Below are 13,359 nucleotides of genomic sequence, written 5' to 3'. Positions count from 1 at the left end.
ATGTGCAGGAATTTCAAGCAACAGGTCTCAGCTGCCTATCTATGATCTAAGAAAAAAAATCTCTTTTATTCATTCATGGGATATGGGTAGTTTTGGCAAGGCCAGCTTTTACTTCCTATCCCTAATTGCCATTGAGAAGGTGGCGGTGCAGTGAGGTAGGGAGTTCTAGGATTTTTGCCCAGCAACAGTGAAGGGCTGGCGATATATTTTCATGTCAGGATGGTGTGTGAGTTGGAGGGGAAATTGTAGGTGGTGGTGTTCCCATATGTCTGCTATCCTTGTTCTTCTAGGCAGTAGAGCTTTGGAAAATGCTGTTGAAGGAGCCTTGGTGAGTTGTTGCAGTGCATCTTGTAGATGGTGCACACTGCCATCACTGTGCCTAGGTGGTGGAGGGAGTGAAAGTTTAAGGTGGTATATGAGGTGCCAATTAAGTAGCCTGCTTTGTCCTGAATGGTGTCAAGCTTCCTGCGGGTTGGAGCTGTACCTATCCAGACAAGTGGAGAGTATTCCATCACACTCCTAATTTAGAAACATAGAAGATAGGAGCAAGAGTAGAGTAGGCCATTCGGCCCTTCGGACCTGCTCCGCCATTCAAAAATGATCATGGCTGATCGTCGAATTCAGTACCCTGTTCCTGCTTTTTCCCCATATCCTTTGATCCCTTTGGCATTACGAAATATATCTATCTCCTTCTTGAATATATTTAATGATTTGGCCTCCATTGCCTTCTGCGGTCGTGAATTCCACAGGTCACCACCCTTTGAGTCAAGAAATGGCATACCCCGTATCCTGAGACTGTGACACCTGGTTCTGGAACATCGGGAACATCCTCCCCACATCTCGCCTGTCTAGTCCTGTTAGAATTTTATAGGTTTCTATGAGATCCCCTCTCATTCTTCTAAACACTAGTGAATATAGGCCTAGTCGACCCAATCTCTCCTCATATGTCAATCCTGCCATCCCAGGAATCAGCCTAGTAAATCTTCTTTGCACTCCCTCCATGGCAAGAACACATTCCTCAGATAAGGAGACCAAAACTGCACACAATACTCCAGATGTGGTCTCACCAAGGTCCTGTATAATTGCAGTAAGACATCCTTGCTCCTGTACTCAAATCCTCTTGCAATGAAGGCCAACATACCATTCGCCTTCCTAATTGCTTACTGCACCTGAATGCTTGCTTTCAGCGACCAGTGTACAAGGACACCCAGGTCGCATTGCATCTCCCCCTTTCCCAATCTATCTCCATTCAGATAATAATCTGCCTTTCTGTTTTTACAACCAAGGTGGATAACTTCACATTAATCCACATTATATTGCTTCTGCCATGCATTTGCCCACTCATCCAACTTGTCCAAATCACATTGGAGTCTCTTTGCATCCTCCTCAAAGCTCACTTCCCAACCCCCACCCCCCAGCTTTATGTCGTCTGCAAACTTGGAAATGTTACATTTAGTTCCCTCACCCAAGTCATTAATATATATTGTAAATAGCTGGGGCCCAAGCACTAATCCCTGCGGTACCCCACTAGTCACTGCCTGCCACCCGGAAAAAGACCCATTTATTCCTACTCTCCGTTTCCTGTCTGTCAACCAATTCTCAATCCATGCCAGTTTATTACCCCCAATCCCATGTGCTTTAATTTTGCACACTAACCTCTTATGTGGGACCTTATCAAAAGCGTTCTGAAAATCCAAATACACCACATCCACTGGTTCTCCCTTATCTATTCTACTAGTTACATCCTCAAAAAACTCCAGTAGATTTGTTAAGCATGATTTCTCTTTCATAAACCCATGCTGACTTTGCCCAATCCTGTTTATGCTTTCCAGGTATTCTCCTATTACATCCTTTATAATAGACTCTAGCATTTTCCCCATTACTGATGTAAGACTCACTGGTTTGTAGTTCCCTGTTTTTTCTCTCCCTCCTTTTTTAAGTAGTGAGGTTACATTTGCTACCCTTCAATCTGTATGAACTGCTCCAGAGTCTATAGAATTTTGAAAGATGACCACCAATGCATCCTGGAGTCTCGTTTGCGGCCGCAGAAACACCTGTCTGTTCCCCTTACGGTTGAGTCCCTTATCATTATAGCCTTGCCACTCTTCTTCCCTCCCTCCTGTGCAGCAGAGCCACCCATGGTGCTATGAACTTAGCTCTTGCTGCTTTCCCCTCAGCCATCCCTCCCAATATCCAAAGCAGTTTATCCGTTAGAGAGGGGGATGGCCACAGGGGACTCCTGCACTATCTGCCTTCCTCTACTCTGCCTGGTGGTCACCCATTCCCTTTCTGCCTTTGCAGCATTTGCCTGTGGTGTGACCACCTTGCTCCACAGTGAATCCACCCACAACTCCAGCTCCGTAATGCAGGTAGCCATTAGCTGCAGATGGATAACTTCCTGCACAATAGTCATCAGGGACACTGGAAGTGCCCGATTTCCCACATAGAGCAGAAGGAACATATCACAGGTGCGCGCTCTCCTGCCATGACTTACCTTTAGATTACTTAGTTACTCCCTTTAACTAAAAAATACTAATTACACTAGGGGCCTTGTTCTACTTCAAACACTACCCACTACAATCTAAAGTCCTTAATAAACTACACTTATTAAAAAAAAACACACTTCAGTAGTACTAACCTTATCATTTATACAGTAGGTTTTGAGGCTTTTTACCAAAAAAAAGAACTTTCCCCTGATTTTTTAAAGCTATTTACAGGCACTAACAGCTGTTACTTACCCAACCAATCACCTTGCAGCTTTCCTGTGATGTCGCTGTTGACTTTTTTTTCTTTTTTCAAAACTCCTGCGCGCTTGAACTGCTCTCCCGGAAGGTAAGTGTCTAGGCCGCGATCCTTGGACTGTATTTATTGGCTGCTCTCCCGGCGTTCTCACCTCAGGTCCGCTCTCTGGACTTATAGATGGTGGACAGGCACTGGGGAGTCAGGAGGTGAGTTACTCACTGCAGAATACCCAGTCCCTGACCTGCTCTCGTAGCCACAATATTTATGTGGCAGTTCCAGTTACATTTCTAGTCAATGGTAATCCACAGGATGTTGACGATAGGGGGACTCAGCAATGGTCATGCTGTTGAATGTCAAGGGGAAATGGTTAGATTCTCTCCTGTTGGAGATGGTCATTGCCTGGCACCTGTGTGGTGGAAAGTGTATATAGTAAATGTAAATGATAGAGTTGTTAATTGACTTTATCTAAGATTTTCTGCAGAATGCCCTAGCAATGCTATAAATATAACAACAACACACAATGTAGTGGCAACGGTAAAACAGCAGTGAAATAGCAGAAAAACAGTGGTAAATCGACAGAAAAACTGCAGTGAACAACAGAGAAATTTAAGCTAAATACTGGCCCAGTACAGTAAGAAAACTACTTACCTGCTGAAGAGTCAGAGCACAGAAATCTGCAAGTAGAATCCAGCAATCGGTGAGTCACAATACTGATGGTCTTGGATCGGGTTAAAAACCCTTTGAAAGGCTTGAATGGAAAAAATCCCCAGAGAAAAACCCAATCCTTCACTCGGGCTGAAATTGAGGGTGAAGAATGGGAAACCCCTGAAAAATGCAGGAATTCCTGAAAAGTGTGGGAAAACGCAGGAATTCATGAAAAGTGTGGGAAACCGCAAAAACAGCAGGGCCACCTCCATTAAAACAACCAAGCCTGAAAAAAACACAAACTGAATTTCTCAAAGAAAGGGGAACATCCTAGAAGGCCTATTAAAACAGCAGAGAACTCCTAAAAATAGTGGGGCACCTCCATTAAAGCAAGCAAGTCTTGAAAAAGAAAGCAAACAGAATTTCTTAAAGAAAGGGAACATCCTAAAAAGTCTATTAAAGAATGCAATATGGCTTCAAAATTTCGAATGCCTGAAAGCTTCCACGATCAAGAAGGACTCAATCAGGTACAACATTTGTCCTTCTGGAGGAAAGGGTTCCTAATGTTTAGGATTGCTTCTCAACTCCATACCAAATCAGAAGTGAACCAAGTGAACACCCTTTTATTTATTTATTTTTATTTAAAGATACAGCACTGAAACAGGCCCTTCGGCCCACCGAGTCTGTGCCGACTATCAACCACCCATTTATACTAATCCTACACGAAATCCATATTCCTACCACATCCCCATCTGTCCCTATATTTCCCTACCACCTACCTATACTAGGTGCAATTTACAATGGCCAATTTACCTATCAACCTGCAAGTCTTTGGCATGTGGGAGGAAACCGGAGCACCCGGAGGAAACCCACACAGACACAGGGAGAACTTGCAAACTCCACACAGGCAGTACCCAGAATTGAACCCGGGTCGCTGGAGCTGTGAGGCTGCGGTGCTAACCACTGCGCCACTATGCCGCAGGTTTGATTTCAAAAGACATAATTGTCGACAAGGCTTCGATAAATTTGAAGAGGTACTTGAAGCCTTTGATAAATATTTCAATCTTTGCAGGAATAAAATCTTGGAAAGAACCAGATTTAATAAGCGGGTGCAGAAAGTTGGTGAATCCATAGATTCCTATATTAATGATCTGTATAGATTGGCAGAAGGATGGAAGTACGGCGAATTAAAGGCAGAACTAATTAGAGATGGTATAGCTGATGGGGCATAGAGTGTTAAAATTGGCAAGTCATGCTGCAGCTGCACAGAACCTTAGTTCGGCCACACTTGCAATATTGCGTACAATTCTGGTCACCACACTACCAGAAGGATGTGGAAGCTTTGGAGAGGGTACAGAAGAGGTTTAAAAGGATGTTGCCTGGCCAGGAGGGTATTAGCTATGAGGAAAGGTTGCATAAACTCAGATTGTTTTCACTGGAACGACGAAGGTGGAAGGCCGACATGACAGAGGTTTACAAAGTTATGAATGGCATGGAAAGAGTAGATAGTCAGAAGCTTTTGCCCAGGCTGGAAGAGTCAGTTCCTTGGGGACATAGGTTTCAGGTGCAAGGGGCAAAGTTTAGAGGGGATGTGCGAGGCAAGTTTTTTTACACAGAGGGTGATGAGTGCCTGGAACCTGCTGCCGGGGGAAGTGGTGGAAGCAGGTACGATAGTGACGCTTGAGGCATCTTGACAAATACATGAATCGGATGGGAATAGAGGGATACGGTCCCCGGAAGTGCAGAAGGTTTTAGTTTAGATAGGCACCAAGATCGGCGCAGGCTTGGAGTGCCGAATAGCCTGTTCCTGTGCTGCACTATTCTTTGTTCTTTGAATCCTTATCAGACCTTTTGCAATCCAAGGAAGACCTTAAACTGGAAAAGGCCATTCAGATTGTAAGACAGGCTGAAGTTTGCAAACAGAATAGGACATTCTACGAGTTGAAGACAAGCTGTGGATGAGAAGCAGTGCAATGCCAGTACAGTTTGTGAGACCAAAGTCAGAGAAACACTTTGTGGATAAGATAACACATACAGGTGAGCAGATGCATGACACAGGGAAACCATGCCTACACTGTGGAGCTAGGAAGACCCACAGACGGGAGCAGTATCCAGCAAGTAAAGCTGAGTGTTTTAATTGTCAGGGCGGCAAAGTGGCACAGTGGTTAGCACCGCAGCCTCACAGCTCCAGGGACCCGGGTTCGATTCCGGGTACTGCCTGTGTGGAGTTTGCAAGTTCTCCCTGTGTCTGCGTGGGTTTTCTCCGGGTGCTCCGGTTTCCTCCCACAAGCCAAAAGACTTGCAGGTTGATAGGTAAATTGGCCATTATAAATTGTCACTAGTATAGGTAGGCGGTAGGGAAATATCGGGACAGGTGGGGATGTTTGGTAGGAATATGGGATTAGTGTAGGATTAGTATAAATGGGTGGTTGATGTTCGGCACAGACTCGGTGGGCCGAAGGGCCTGTTTCAGTGCTGTATCTCTAATCTAAAAACTGGACATTATGGGAAAATGTGCCGGTGCAAAATTTCTTCGCTTAAGAGTAAAAAGCAGGAGACCTTCACACAATAAGCAGTGAATCAAATACATCAATATCCAAATGAGAAAGAACCAGGAGATTTCCTGGGAGAAATCAGTAACCCAGATCAAGGTTTCTGGACGGCGGACATCTACGTGAATGGACACCTCACAAATTTTAAACTTGACACGGGCTAGCGTCACAGTACTGTTTGACCAAGAGCCACAGGTGATAAGACATTGCCTACAGCTAGCAGATATACGTTTGCATGGTTCAGGGGGCGGACACAAGTGAGTGCAAAAGGAAAACTTCAAGGCCGGAATTTTATGCCCCCCAAACGAGCGGGCTGGTGGCGGGGGAGGTGGTGGAGGTGTAAAATTGAGTGGAGGTGGGGGGGGGGGGAGGGGGCCATTCCCGACCCCATTACAAATTTATGTGGGGCAGTGGCGACGAGAAACATCTTGCCCACCCCAGGCCAATCAAGGCCCTTAAGTGGCCAATTAATTGGCACGTAAGGGCTTCTGCCCGCCGCTGTCGGTATTTTGCCCTTGGCTGGTGGGCGGTTGAGGCCTCAAAAATCCCGCCTGGTGAAACCAGGTGGCTTTCTTGCGGACTGGTGGAAGGTCCTCCTGATCAGGCACCACGGAGGGGTGCCTCCAAAGTCCCCCCAACACACAACACTCTCCCCCTAACCAACCCCTCTTGCCTCACTGGGGCCTCACCGACTGTCCCTGGTGAGGCCCTAAAACTTATTTTACTGGGGCCGTCCTCCTGTTGCTTCTGATGGTTGGGTGTAGTCCCAGCAGTGGCCACTGCTCCCAGTGGCCACTGCTGGGACTAAGAACTGCCAGCTCGTTGATTGGCCAGCAGCTCCATTAGGCGGGACTTGCTGCCTCAAGGAGGTGGAAGTCCCTCCCAAGAGCACTTAAAGGCCTGGGGAGTGAAAAGTCCCAGTCTGGCTTCCCAAGCTCAGCGGAGGCTGGCTCGCCACCGACTTTTCGGCCAGTGGACCTGGCCTCCCACCCAACCAATAATTCTGGCCCAAGCAACTCCTCAGCATAGAGGGAGACATGTGGTCGAGATCTCATATGTCTTGCATAATCAAGAATTGTCCTTATTGAAAAGGAATGTATGTTTGGAACTGCAGTTGATTAAGAAGGTAGACGAAGGCAAGCAACAAAGGTAAACAATCATGTTCAATCAGTATACCTGAAGCTTTTTACAGGGCTCAGAAGATGCAAGACGGAGTACAGGATCACACTGAAGGAAGGGGTCAGGCCAACATATATCTTCACACCAAGAAGGATACCTCATCCATTGTTGACCAAAGTCCAAAAACAATTGGAAAAGCTGACAAGAATGGATGTTATCTCTCCGGTAACACAACCAATGAACTAGTGTTTGGCCATGGTTTCTGTCCCAAAGCAAAATGGAACTCTGAATATGCGTCGATTTAATGCACCTCAACAAAGCAGTAGCGCGTGAGATTGACCCAATGTCCACAGTTGATGACAGTTTAGTGAAACTCTCTCAGAGTACCATGTTTACAAAACTTGATGCCAATTGTGGTTTTTGACAGGTATCACTAGATGAGACCTCAAGATTATTAACCACATTCATCAAACCTTTTGGGCGGTTTTGTTTCAATAGGTTACCATTTGGAATAACATTCGCACCAGAGATCTTTCAACCGTCTGTGTCCACCAACTTAGAAGGGCTCAAAGGAGCTATTTGGCACATGGATGACATCCTGATAACAGAATTTCCTATTACTACTACCGTTCAAAAGCTCCAGAGATTCCTGGGAATGGTAAATCAATTAGCAAAGTTTCTACCTCACTTAGCACAGATAACTGATCCACTGAGATAACTCCTCAAAAAAACAGCAAGCATGGTGTTGGAATTCCTAACAAGTGCAAACATTTCAGAAAATTAAAGAGATGCCTATTTCTCTGGACATCTTGGCACACTACAATCCTACACTATGACGATAGCAGCAGACACCTCATCAGCTGGGTTGGGCGCAATTCTTTCTCAGGAACAACCTGATGGTTCCCATAGACCAATATTCTGCACATCAAGAGCTTTGTCAGAAACAGAGACACGGGGCTGAATTTTATTCAGGCGCCGTGCGGCACGGCAGCGCCCTTTGAACTCAGCGCGGCACTGCAGAGCTCCCGTGATATTACGCGCGGGGGTTCATTAGCATCACTGCGCGAGCCACCCCCACCCCCCCCCCCCCCCCACCGCCAATATTACATGGGGTGAGGCGGGACATTCGGCGCAGTGAAGAACCCTTTGACAGTTGTGCAGCAGGTGCTGGGGCTCTATTTTAAGTGCTTCCTGACAGCTGTCAAAGAATACTTACCTGACTTCTGAAGAGTGGGGCTGCTGTCAATCTGGCAGCAAAGCAGAAAGTGCTGCAGAAATCCAGCAGGTCAGGCAGCATCTATGGAGAGAGAAGCAGAACTAACTTGTCTAAGTTCACAGACCCGGGTGGCGCAGTGGTTAGCACCGCAGCCTCACAGCTCCAGCGACCCGGGTTCAATTCTGGGTACTGCCTGTGTGGAGTTTGCAAGTTCTCCTTGTGTCTGCGTGGGTTTCCTCCGGGTGCTCCGGTTTCCTCCCACAGCCAAAAGACTTGCAGGTTGATAGGTAAATTGGCCATTGTAAATTGCCCCTAGTATAGGTAGGTGGTAGGGGAATAGAGGGACAGGTGAGGATGTGGTAGGAATATGGGATTAGTGTAGGATTAGTATAAATGGGTGGTTGATGGTCGGCACAGACTCGGTGGGCCGAAGGGCCTGTTTCAGTGCTGTATCTCTAAATCTAAATCTAAAATCTTAACTCTGCTTCTCTCTCCACAAATGCTGCCTGACCTGCTGAGTTACCCCAGTACTTTACGCTTTGCTGCCACATGCTTACCCTGCTGTGTCTCATTGTTCTGTGAAGTTGCAATTCTCTTCTCCTACTCAAGTGTAATATTCCTTCTTGTCGGCGTGCTGCCCGTGGGTGAATAATCTTAAATCTGCACATTCCAGGCGTGAGACTTAAATAGACCAAATAAAGATATTACAGAGGTTTACAGAGAACACAATGACACAAATGGAAATGTGCGGGTGTCACAGCAATGTAAATACATCTTTCACAAAATGTTCCTCACCAACATGTGTATTCTTTTCTCTGTGCGAATGATGTGTGCCAGCATGTAGCACCAATGTCACATCCCTTTGCACCATTGGCCCTTCAGAAGAGCCAACTTATGCAATATCATTGCCATGCCACCATTACTCATGAGCGTCTCCAAGGATGCAGTGACATGGACATTGGCTCAGTCAGCTGCTGCCTCTTATGGTTTACACAGGGATGCTGCAGATGTGGACTGGTGCACAGCAGGTGAGCGAGTGTGATGTGTGGCTTGCAGAGCTCGTGTCAGTTCCTATGGAGCAGACAGCCTTTGTCTGCTAAGACACTTCCGTCGATCCCTACCTCACTGCTAGCCCTGCGTGCAGAGCCTGGCTGCCATCTGCCCTCCCTTGCGTCTTTCATGTTGTAAGTCCTCAGCATCCTCACAGTCCGAGGAGGATACCTGTTGACATCTCTCCTCATCATGTCAGGCCTGGCCCCTATTGGGTGCATAGTTGTGCAGAGCAGCAAAGAAATGAGCTAGCCTTTTTGGCCCGTGGTACAGGGCATCATCCTATCCATATAGGCATTGGAGGTGCTCTTTCAGCATGCCGACCTCCTACTCAATGGTGGCTCATGTAGCTCAGTGGCTGGTGTTGTATCTCTCCTCTGCAGAAGTGATGGAGTCTCCCAATGGTGTCGGGAGCCATGTCTGCAAAGGATAGCCCTTATCTCCATCTGAGCCAGTTCAGTGAACAGTGGTGGCAGCTGAGACTGGCGCAAGACCCAGGTGTCATGGCAGCTGCCTAAGAAGCGTTCAGACATTCGCTGCAAGCATCTGCGGTGTTCACATACCAGCTTCACCTAGATTAAGGGGGCTCCTTTAATGGTGACGTCTGCAGGTCGTAGCCTGGCAGTAGGCCTGATGGCCAAATGAGTGCAGTCTATGAGCATTACAACCAATGGTTCTCCGGCAACGGTGCCAGAACCAATGGCCCTTTGGGCCTGGCTGTGAGAGTCCATCCTGAAGTGGAAATCCTCACTGGCCCTCCGGTGCAGGGCATTGGTGACCTCCCTGATGCAGCAGTGCAGTGCTGACTGTGTCACCCCACAAATGACTCTGGTGGGCCCCTAAAAGGCTGCAGAGGCGTCAGGCTTGAGAACCTCTGCCATTATGAAGAACAAAGGCATGGGATGTCCACCGGAGCCCAGGAGCTGTAGGTCATCCTTGAGCAGGTCACAGAGACGTGTCACCACCCTCTCTATATGCACAATCTCCTCTGACACTGGTGCTCTGACATCCGATGGCTTGTCATGTGGGGCCTGTAGATGCACGGCAACCATAATGGCGGGCTCCCCTTGGTGGCTGCTGCTCACGATCAAGGGTCTCTACGTGGATCGCACCTGCCTGTTGATATTGCCTTTGGCGCATACAGATCCTCACGTGCAGAGGATCACACAATGTAGGATGAGCCATACCTATTTCCATGTGATAAATAAAGTTGAACCCTGCATGTATTCGAAGGTTCCTAACAGGGCATAGATAGGTGTTGATGGGTACATCAGCTGCTTTTGTGGATCAACTATGTGGCATTACCCATCTTGTCCAACACTCAGAGTGGCACAACATGACCATATCAAGATCCTACCAGCTAAATTGATTGCCCCCACCATCTATAAAACCTTAATGTTCCTGCCCTTTCTGGTACCCTCCCCACACATGGAGTGCCTAGTGGCGCAGTGGTTAGCACCGCAGCCTCACAGCTCCAGCGACCCGGGTTCAATTCTGGGTACTGCCTGTGTGGAGTTTGCAAGTTCTCCCTGTGTCTGCGTGGGTTTCCTCCGGGTGCTCCGGTTTCCTCCCACATGCCAAAGACGTGCAGGTTGATAGGTTAATTGGCCATTATAAATTGCCCCTAGTATGGGTAAGTGGTAGGGAAATATAGGGACAGGTGGGGATGTGGTAGGAATATGGAATTAGTGTAGGATTAGTATAAATGGGTAGTTGATGGTCGGCACAGACTCGGTGGGCCGAAGGGCCTGTTTCAGTGCTGTATCTCTAAACTAATGTTAGCAGAGGGATGATACACGGTACCTCTCTTCATGCCAGCACAGCATTCCCCCCAGTAATCCCAGACCCCCTCCTTTTCAGAATGCAGAGTGTGACCCCTGTGTATCCCCCCTACTCCTTCCAGAATGCAGAGGTAGACCCCTATATATGCCCCCTCCCTCCTCCCTTCCAGACTTTTCAGATCGTGAATGGGACGGCATGTGACAGCCGCCCGTTCAATGAAAATTCCGGCAGTGTCAGTGGAGAGGCGGCGGGCTGCATAATCAGCATAGGTAAGTAATCATTACCATATGTTGATAGTGGTGCCACCGCCATGCGGCAGGGGGACCGAACCGAGGTCCTGCTGCCACCGCTAAAATATGGTGGGCCCATCTCAACGTCGCAAGTCGAGGCAGGCCTCTCCCCCTAGCATTTTACCAGCCCCCACGACGCGACCTACGACGAGGGCCCGGTAAAATTCAGTCCACGATATGCGGTTATAGAAAAAGTAGCTCCAGCCGTCACATGGGCATGTGAGAAATTTTCAGACTACATCATTGGATTATGTGTCGTCATCGAGACAGACCATAAATATTTGGCATCCTTGTTAGACAGAAAGAAATTGCAAAAATGTCCCCACATATACAAAGATTTTGTCTAACATTAATGAGGTATACATGTTAGATAGTGTATATCCAAAGGAATTTGCAATCGTCAGCCGATGCACCATCAAGGGCGACAGCACACCATTCCACACAGGAAGACGTGAATTTCGTATTCAACACAGAATCATATTCGCAACATATGGCACAAAATTGGCCAGCAAGCACACAGATGTTGCAAGAAACATGACAAGCCCAAAAGAGCAATGAAGAATCAGATTTGCATTAGATAGTAGTGTACACAAGGATGGCCACAAGTCCAGGAGGGAGAACAATGAAGACATTCCATGAGTATAGAAAATACTTGACCATAATCGATGACTTATTAGTTACAATGACAGAATTGTTATTCCTAGTTCAACGAGATCTGATGTCTTAGATTTTCTACGCCAAGATTATTTGGGTCTAACCAATTGCAGAGCGAGGGCAGAATCTTCAGTATGGTGGCCTGGAATATCCAAGGCCATCGAGACCACGATCCAGAACTGTCAGACATGCGTGATTCAGAGGCCAAAACAGCATGAACTTCTGTTAACCACCCAATTTCCAACCTGACCTTGGCAAAGGATAGATATGGATTTACTCATGAGAAGTGGAAAGACATATATAATCATCATCGATTACTTTTCAAGGTGGATAGAAGTCCAAAGATTACATTCTACAACCACTGAAGTAGTTAGCAGATTCTTCAAGACATCTTTGCGACACATGGGTTTCTGGATGAAATATTATCAATCGACCACAGTTCGCGAATGAATGTCTTACTCAGTTTGCGGTGAACGTGGGCTTTCAGTATCTCACAAGCTCACCAAGGTCTACAGTTCAATGGTGAGGTGGAAAGAGGTGTGAGAACCATCAAGTCTAAAGAAAAATGAAGATCTTCCAATCTCACTTCTAATTTATCATTCAATGCTGTTAATGTGTGGATTATCACCAGCAGAATTAGTGATGGGCAGAAAAAGAACACAGCTTCCCGCGTTGCCTGAGAAATTGAATCCTGGATTGAAGGCTCAAGACTATGAGAAAGTATGAGATAGGGAAAACTCCGATAGAAGGAAACAAACCCAGAATTATAATAGAAGTTTTCGAGCGACAAGCATACCCAAACTAAAAAAGGGTCAAAGAGTATGGATTTGTAACTTGGAAAGGAATGTACAGTAATCCATAAACACAAAGACTATTAGCAATCATATGTGATATACATGACTGAAGGGAACATACAATAAATCAGAGGAATATCATTCCTATTCCCCAAAAGCAACAGCCAATAATTCCTTTGGAAGACCCAGAAGAACAGAATGCTACACTCCATAGTAAAGATCAACCAAGTCAGCAATCCAAAGTTACAAAGAAGACTACTTATCATGCCAGATGGACTACAACCAGATTGTTAAACCTCCTATCAGACTAAATCTGTGAAGTCAGAGACTTGCGGGTCAAGAGAATAGTAGATACATCATAAATGTATATTGTTACAACTGCAAAAATAAAACTGGGAAAAAACATTCAACACTTGTTCGCATTCATGCACCATTCATTCTACTAATAATTTACAGCATTTTCTTTGCACCATTGCCATCCATATAAGTTAACAGGGTTAACTGGTGCCAAAGCA

Source organism: Heterodontus francisci, chromosome 14, assembly GCF_036365525.1.
Source record: "Heterodontus francisci isolate sHetFra1 chromosome 14, sHetFra1.hap1, whole genome shotgun sequence".
Lineage (NCBI taxonomy): Eukaryota > Metazoa > Chordata > Chondrichthyes > Heterodontiformes > Heterodontidae > Heterodontus > Heterodontus francisci.
The sequence above is the reverse complement of the archived record's forward strand: the minus strand, read 5'-3'. Positions refer to the sequence as shown.